General features: G+C 45.0%; 1 protein-coding gene across 1 annotated transcript in view; it reads right to left on the reverse strand.

The window, feature by feature from the left end:
• Positions 1 to 7325, reverse strand: part of MTM1 (myotubularin 1) — a 293065-nt gene extending 285740 nt beyond the window's left edge. Inside the window, exon 1 of the mRNA XM_063937383.1 lies at positions 7222 to 7325. The gene's annotated coding sequence lies outside the window, so the exon portion shown is untranslated. The remainder of the gene's footprint in view (positions 1 to 7221) is intronic.
• Between the last annotated feature and the right edge of the window lie 1376 nt (positions 7326 to 8701).

Genomic DNA, 8701 nt, shown 5'->3' on the forward strand with positions numbered 1-8701 from the left:
ATAGGTCAACCACTAATGGAAGACATGCATTACGTTGACAGGGTCAAAAGTTTATTTTTTGTTCGGTTTTTCAACTTTTGCCCAAAGCATGGCAAATGAAGTGAGCTATATGAGGGGATGTGGTACACTAATGGGTCTTGTTTGTGTCAGAAAAGTGACAAAATATCCCCAAAAAGTGTCTACTTTTTTTTTAGTCGACCTTTTGATCCTGTTGACCATTAGTGGTAGACCTATTGACTGTAGACCTTTTTAGTGTAGATCGAATAATACACACCCGCAATAGTGTGCACCCAACCATGAAGTACTGTCTCTCCCTCTGCGATAGTGTGCCCCTCATCCATGAAGTACTGTCTCTCCCTCTGCGATAGTGTGCCCCTCATCCATGAAGTACTGTCTGTCCCTCTGTGATAGTGTGCCCGCATCCATGAAGTACTGTCTCTCCCTCTGCGATAGTGTGCCCGCATCCATGAAGTGCTGTCTCTCCCTCTGCGATAGTGTGCCCGCATCCATGAAGTACTGTCTCTACCTCTGCGATAGTGTGCCCCATCCATGAAGTACTGTCTCTCCCTCTGCGACAGTGTGCCCCCATCCATGAAGTACTGTCTTTCCCTCTGCGATAGTGTGCCCCATATCCATGAAGTACTGTCTCTCCCTCTGCCATAGTGTGCCACATCCATGAAGTACTGTCTCTCCCTCTGCGATAGTGTGCCCGCATCCATGAAGTACTGTCTCTCCCTCTGCGATAGTGTGCCCCCATCCATGAAGTACTGTCTCTCCCTCTGCGATAGTGTGCCCCCATCCATGAAGTACTGTCTTTCCCTCTGCGATAGTGTGCCCCATATCCATTAAGTACTGTCTTTTCCTCTTCTTCATAAGATTTGTCTGATTTTAATTTTGTACAAAGAACCCTTCCAGAGTGTTGCCTCACCAAACTGATAGAATAAGGCCCGCTCTAATAGAGGAGAATGTTACCCATAGAACTCTCAGTTCTGTTAATGATCTACAATTTGACTCATCTCTGCAATAATTTCTCTCCCAAATCCATACTGATGTGAAAGTACAAACCAAGCAACATTCCTTTATCTCGGCTTCTCTTTACACTCCAAATCGACCACAGCGTCAGCCTTGGCACAATAAAACACAACACCTTTTAAAACTCTTGTATGCATCAATCTGCGGTTTGCAAAATGACAGTGTTTGAATAGGTCACAGACAGTCAGTGATAGTTATCTGTCAGACATGAGTGAACGCACATGCTTTCACTCACATAGTGTGTACTGGAAAGCTAATGTCAGTTTTAATTGATTTCTATAGGTGCAGTGCACAGGAAATGGGACAGCGGTGCAAATCTGACTCCTGCCCAGGATAAAAGAAGCACACAGAATGGGTGAGGGGGTACATACATTCTCCCACTGCAGAGCACATTTTTTCAGCCTGCTAAATCCAAGCTTTTTTTTGTCAGCACAAATGTCCAGTAAAGAGCATGTTATTTTCTATAATGCACACAAAGCGATGATATCAAAAGTCCCCATTTGTAGCTCATTACTTACATATGTTTATAGGCATTGGGCCTAATAATGAGTCGGGAATAAAGTAAGAGTAAAAACTGCACCTAGGTGAAACCATGCTGTACTGCATGTGGGGCAGATGTAAAATGTGCAGAGATTTAGGTATGAGATATGCGTGTCCACATTGACATATACATTAGTGTAATAATAAAGCTGTCCAGCATTTGTAGGCTACATGCAAAAGCAGCCACTATTGACGCTGCATTGAAAAAAAAACACATGAATTTGCAACATGGTATTGTCCAGGTACACATTTACTTTATCTCACTTTATTCTCAATGCAGAATTAATTCCAGTAACATTGACTATTATATAAATAGCACACAGAACTTCCTTTCACAAGGGTTCTTTAATCTAGGCTATTTAGATTTGGCTTTCTGTTCCTGTGGTCATAGGAAGTGAGAGTGAGAGAAACAGCAGAACCCTAGACAGGTATAACGTAGCGTGCAAACACCAAGACATGTACTACTACTGCTGCTTACACTGAAGCTTATCTTGTGATACACCAAACAGAATTAAAACATAGCTCAAAAATGTGTTATCTTGCTGAAACTAATTTCTTTAAATAGTGTTCATTCTAGGATTTTTTTAGGGCAGGTGCTGATCATTGAGGAGGGCACATTTTCATTTTGAAGGGCACATTTTTGATGCGACTCTTTGCGCACAAAGCAGAGCGCATATGTTTATAGGTTTTTTTAATATAGATTTTCCCTTTAATGTATCATTTACTGCTACATACATATAGGACACCCATGTAACACCCAACATCTGTACTGAGAAAAATACTATATTTGTCCAGTCTCCTTGAAAGTAGATAATAATAAATGTCTCCTCCACTGATGAAGTAGTTATAAATATACAGTATAAGTACAAAATAAAAGTCTGTTCTTCTACTAAGGAAATAGTGTAAGCAGTACATGCTCACTGCTTACCCTGTTCTTTCCCTCTATATAAAAGAGTGCTGTGTTATGCAGACAGCCACAGCAGTGATGCCATTTACAGTGCCTCCTCTGCCATCCAGTTCATTAAGGATAGAAATTGTGGTAACATGCACTCTGTTGCATTCTGTATACAAGGGGGCGATTTATGATCCTGCAGGGTGCACTGAAAAAGGGCAGGGTGCTTTTTCACATTTCAAAAATGGGCTGGGTGCAGCACCCTGCTGAAACAGCCTAGAAGGAACACTACTTTAAAGCTGGAAGTGCAAGTTAACTATCTTGATTTTCCCCCAAAGGAAAAATCATAGCCATTTACACATTCAGAAATTGCTTACACTACTTTATATCTGTGAAATAGATCTATGAAACTGTCCAACATCAAGTCAGTGCTTTGTTTCTGTTTTTACACTTACTAGGCCATTTTTATTAGGAGCAAACATGTTACAAAGTGGCCCAAATCATCTATTTACCTGTTGATAGACCACAATTAATAAAAAGCAGCGAGATCAAATCATTCAGTGCCAATGGAGCTTTTGTTTACTCTTAGGGGCGAATTTAACTGAAGGTGGGAAATTTAAAAAACCCTGCGGCGCTGGGTTTTGCTATTCCATTAGAGGACAGAAAATGAGACGCACATCTTTTTTCATGCACCTCCAGGACAAGTCTGGATTTTACTAAAATGTATATTTTTACCAAAAATAAGTGTGGGTTGCCTTGGCACCATGACAGCAAATCTCACCCCTTATGTGATGCCCCAGAGGCAGCAACTGGGAAGTAATACATCTCCCAGCAGCCCCCTCACCAGTGCAAAGATGGAGGGGAGGCCACCAGGAGCCACAGAGACCAGCGGAGCGATAAGTAACCCTTTTTTTTAATTATTCTTCAAGAGTCGCACAGTTTTCAGAGCATACCCGCGGTAATCCAAAATTGGGCGCAAGGTTTTTTTTTGCTCACTAAACCTCACGCACAATTGAATTTTCCCCTTAATATAGTACTGTGCATGTTCAGAGACTTCATCATGGTATACAGCAACTGCCAGCAAAAGTCTGACGTAAAACTTCCGCAAACAAAATAGATTATTAACAACAACAAGACTCGGTAATAAAATAAATATTTTTGTTGTTCTGTTACATATTCTATCCCTGTAGTTTGCTTGCACAAACAGCAGTTTACAGTATGATGCACAATCACTAAAGGGGGGGTACTCACGGAGCGATATTCTAAGCAATCTGACTAGATTGCTTAGAATATCGTCAGGATCGCTCCGTGTGTAGCCCCCTCGGCGATAGCGATGCGCGGCCCCGCACATCGCTATCGCCGCTGCTAGATTGGCCTGCATGCAGGCCAATCTAGCGGGTCGCTCACTTCACCCGCTGGGTGAAGTGAGCGGCCCCCCCGTCTCCCCCCGCACGCTCAGCACAGATCGCGCTGTGCTGAGCGGCAGGAGAGATGTGTGCTGAGCGGTTCGCTCAGCACGCATCTCTCCTTGATCGGCCCGTGAGTACTGGGCTTAAAAGTTTTGTTCACCAGTGAACAGGCAAATTACAAAACACCTGCATAGTCAACCACAAACTAGAATGAGAAGAGCAGGTTCCTATTTCTAACCAGTACTAGTGACAGATGAAGGCATACATTTTATGTTTTTGATACTCTTCATTTTTTGGGGAAAATTCAACTGGCCCCCTGGTTTTTGGGCCCCCGTAAGTACAATTGCTTTGCTAATGGGCATTAGTGCCACGGGCACCCATTATTTTTGCTTGCATCTTGCTAAGGTGGCATACAGAAATCTACCCAAAGTCTGGCTTTTGGGTGCCCAATAATTTGCATGCTTTACACGCCTAAGCCCAGGGCATTTGAGCGCAATGTGCAAAAAGTAATGGGCGCCCACCCACTGCACTCATCAGTAAAACAATTGAATATTGCCGTTCAGGCACCCACAAAGTGAATTCCCCCCTTAAACTGAAAAAAATAATAATCTCAAAATGGGGGAGGGGGTACAGATAAGGTACCAAAAATTGGCATTAAATAAAGAATACACTACAAATTCAAATAAAAGAATGTGTTGCCACTTAGTACCTGGTGCACAGCAGAGTTATTAGCAAAATGGGAGGAAAGTACTACAAACAGCACACAAAAATTTCAACTTTCCGCACAAATGCAGAGCTGTACACATCAGATCTGAATGTACAGCACATACGCCTAGTTTGCGTCAAGTCATCACCATCACGTTCACCTTCTAACAGGCGTATTAGTGCTGAATTGCCGGCCTGAATAAGGCACACTAGTATGAATGAACACTACCATCCCCGGCTTTGCCACCCACCTTTCACATTACGGTCATAAGGATAAATGCGTCCACTTAGTAACCGTGCATTTGTGTGCATCACTTTTAGGGCATGTGCAGGGGGAAAATAAACAACATATGCCACACCAACTGCGTAGTTCTCACTCTGCACCAGTCACTACATAGCGACAGCTGCTACATTACAGCTTACCAATTGTTAAACTATACCTTAAACCGCCATCACGCAGAACATTTCATTTTTCCTTCTAAGCCATCTCCTGAAGGTGTTACTCTTTCAGACCAAGGAGGAAGCAGTTTCCAACTAAATCTGATAACATACAACTGTTTTGACAGATAGCAGAAACTCTTATCGAACAATTTCATGGATATTCCACCCTCAATTGTTACCTATTTGTAATAGGACTAGTATACTAGTGTGCACACTGTGTTTGTGTATCTAAACAGTAACAACTTACTAAAAGACCATGCTGATCTTAAGAGAACCAATTTAGAGTACACACACTACAGTATATAATGTCTTTAGGACTGTATGCCCATCTTCTGGAAACAGTCCATCAGTTCTACATCAAGGAACAGATACAACTAGCAGCGTGGCTGGAGCTCTGCCTGGAGATATTCAGTTAATGCCACTACCCCGCACAGTAAGCCCCAGAAGGTGCAAATAAACTTATTTCCTCACATCCTCAGGAGCTGCAAGGAAAAATGTGGTTTAAATGCACCCCATGGGACTTACCGTACCGGGTAAACCCAAAGATTCCGGACACTTAACACAATTTCCCCATGCTGTAGGTTTACCGCATGGGGAAATTGCCTTATAATTCAACAGCTCTGGCCATTAAACCCGCAGCTTAAGCAACACGGTAAGCCCAGCGCTAACTGAATCTGCCCCTTACTCACCTTTGGCAACAATTAAGTTTTGAGTTGTAAATTCCAAGATTACATATTTGTAAAGCTTTACTTACATAACGCAAACATATTACACAGCAATTTACAGACAATATTATATTATCCACATCAATTCCCTGCTCTAGTGGAACTTAAATTAACCACTGTGGTTTTGGAATGTGGGAAAAAGCATACACAAACATGGAGAATATAAAAAAAATCCACGAGGATAAAGCATGTCCCAAGACATGTGAAGCAATAATGCTAACCACTGTGCTACCCAAGTAATTGTGCAGTTCATACATGTAAATCTGAAGATTAGCCAGTCTCCTCACTCCTCTAAAGCAACTACCACCTACAGTTCAATATAAAATCAAATCCCCATAGAGAGGGGAAAGGAAGGAGAAACCAGGTACAATAGCAAATACCACCTACAGTTCAAGTCACTGTCCACCCACCATCTCACGTGACTCCCACCATCAATGCACCATCAGCCCCCATTGACTGGCTACTCTCCTGCACCTACTGCGTCACATCATACCAGGGTGTTCTTTTCTATTTTGTCAGCAGTCACTCAGTGGTAGGTCACTGTATAGAAGAAACAACAGCTGGGCGATAGGCAGCAGTGACAACTTCAGTTCGGACACTGAGGTAGGTTGTTACAAATGAGGAGAAGAGGTACAGGTGGATACTCAGCAGTAATGGCATGGGGGTTTAGAGTTGTCCTGGGTAAGAGCAATCTGAGAGGGGTATTGAGACTTTTGGCTTATAAGGGGTATGGAAGAAGGTGGGTGTGAGCTGGGGCAATGGAATCATCAGGGGCAGGAAAACCACAGCTAAGCATTATGTTTAGAGCAGTACAATGTATGGGAACGCCAACGCAGAATATAGATCATGGTTACCCTGCTCATTTATTGCTAAATAATATTCAGTGGTCTATTTACTAAGCCTTGGGTGGAGATAAAGTCGCTGGAGATAAAGTACCAGCCAACCGGCTCCTAACTGCTATGTCACAGGCTGTGTATGAAAAATGACAGTTAGGAGCCGATTGGCTGGTACTTTATCTCCAGCGACTTTATCTCCACCCAAGACTTAGTAAATAGACCCCTAATGGTGTGACCCTTCACTAAGGGTCTGGGTCACTGTCTACATGTACTGAGCTAATGAGCCATTTAGTAAAAAGATTAGAACGCTAAGCCAGAGAGAACACAGCCCAGGGTTCTACAGCTGTGGTGGAACTACAAATGACAGCATAGACCCTCTTCCTACTCTGGTGGTTCACGCTTCACCAAACACCCTTTATTCTCCTCCCTTCTTCCAGATATGGACAGGTGCAGAGAGCTGCCATAAATAACACCTGGCTGCTCCCTGCAGATAGCACAGACAGGACAGGGTCTGACTGACAACCCGGCACACCTCACTGCCCCGCCTGGCAACGTGCTGCCACACAAGGCACCGTACCACCAGCACACCCTGCCCCATCGGAGGCCTAGGGTCTCCTGCATCCCCGGACTGCGCTGCCTACCTGTGCGGTCAGATCCGCCTCCTGGGCCGCCGAGCCTGACAGGAAGTTCTGCAGCCTCTCTCTGCTCACCTCTCCGGAGAGGGAGGGCCAGTAGCGTCACGTGAGGCGATTGTGGGCAGGGTTCGGGAGCAACTAGCCGCTGGGATTGGTCCAGGCGTTCTCCGCCGCGCGTTGGATTCTGGGACATGTAGTACCTTGGGCTCGGGACAGGAATGATGAGGCAGGGCAGAAGGGCTATTTTTACCCCGGGGAGGAGCGGGAGGTGCAGTCACCGGCGCTGACAGCCGCTTAGAACTGTTGTCATTTTCTTTACGGTGAATTTATGATTAAATAATTATGAAGTAAAACATTATCAGAGCAGCAAAAAATTTTGGGGGGGCGGGGGGCTTTACAGTAGAATTGTGAAGTTTCATGAAAGCTTGGTGAGAAACAAAGAAAGTACTAACTACTTGGAGAGAGCTAAAGTACCAGCCAGCCAGCTCCACTGTCATTTTTCAGCCTGTAACATGACAGGTAGGAGCTAATTGGCTGGTACTTTATCTCTGTGCTAGCTGCCATGAATCTCCCCCATAGGGCCCAATTCATCAAAGCGCAAAACCCTTTTCTCTATCGTCCTAGTGGATGCTGGGGTTCCTGAAAGGACCATGGGGGATAGCGGCTCCGCAGGAGACAGGGCACAAAAAGTAAAGCTTTAGGATCAGGTGGTGTGCACTGGCTCCTCCCCCTATGACCCTCCTCCAAGCCTCAGTTAGATTTTTGTGCCCGGCCGAGAAGGGTGCAATCTAGGTGGCTCTCCTAAAGAGCTGCTTAGAAAAGTTTAGCTTAGGTTTTTTATTTTACAGTGAGTCCTGCTGGCAACAGGATCACTGCAACGAGGGACTTAGGGGAGAAGAAGTGAACTCACCTGCGTGCAGGATGGATTGGCTTCTTTGGCTACTGGACATTAGCTCCAGAGGGACGATCACAGGTACAGCCTGGATGGTCACCGGAGCCTCGCCGCCGGCCCCCTTGCAGATGCTGAAACAAGAAGAAGGTCCAGAATCGGCGGCATGAAGACTCCTCAGTCTTCTTAAGGTAGCGCACAGCACTGCAGCTGTGCGCCATTTCCTCTCAGCACACTTCACACGGCAGTCACTGAGGGTGCAGGGCGCTGGAAGGGGGGCGCCCTGGGAGGCAATGAAAACCTATTTTTGGCTAAAAATACCTCACATATAGCCTCCGGGGGCTATATGGAGATATTTAACCCCTGCCAGAACCCGTTAAGAGCGGGCGACGAGGCCGCCGAAAAAGGGGCGGGGCCTATCTCCTCAGCACACAGCGCCATTTTCCCTCACAGAAAGGCTGGAGGGAAGGCTCCCAGGCTCTCCCCTGCACTGCACTACAGAAACAGGGTTAAAACAGAGAGGGGGGGCACTAATTTGGCGTTAGAAATAGATAAAAAAGATGCTATAAGGGAAAACACTTATATAAGGTTGTCCCT

The sequence above is a fragment of the Pseudophryne corroboree genome, chromosome 8 (assembly GCF_028390025.1).
Source record: "Pseudophryne corroboree isolate aPseCor3 chromosome 8, aPseCor3.hap2, whole genome shotgun sequence".
Taxonomy (NCBI): domain Eukaryota; kingdom Metazoa; phylum Chordata; class Amphibia; order Anura; family Myobatrachidae; genus Pseudophryne; species Pseudophryne corroboree.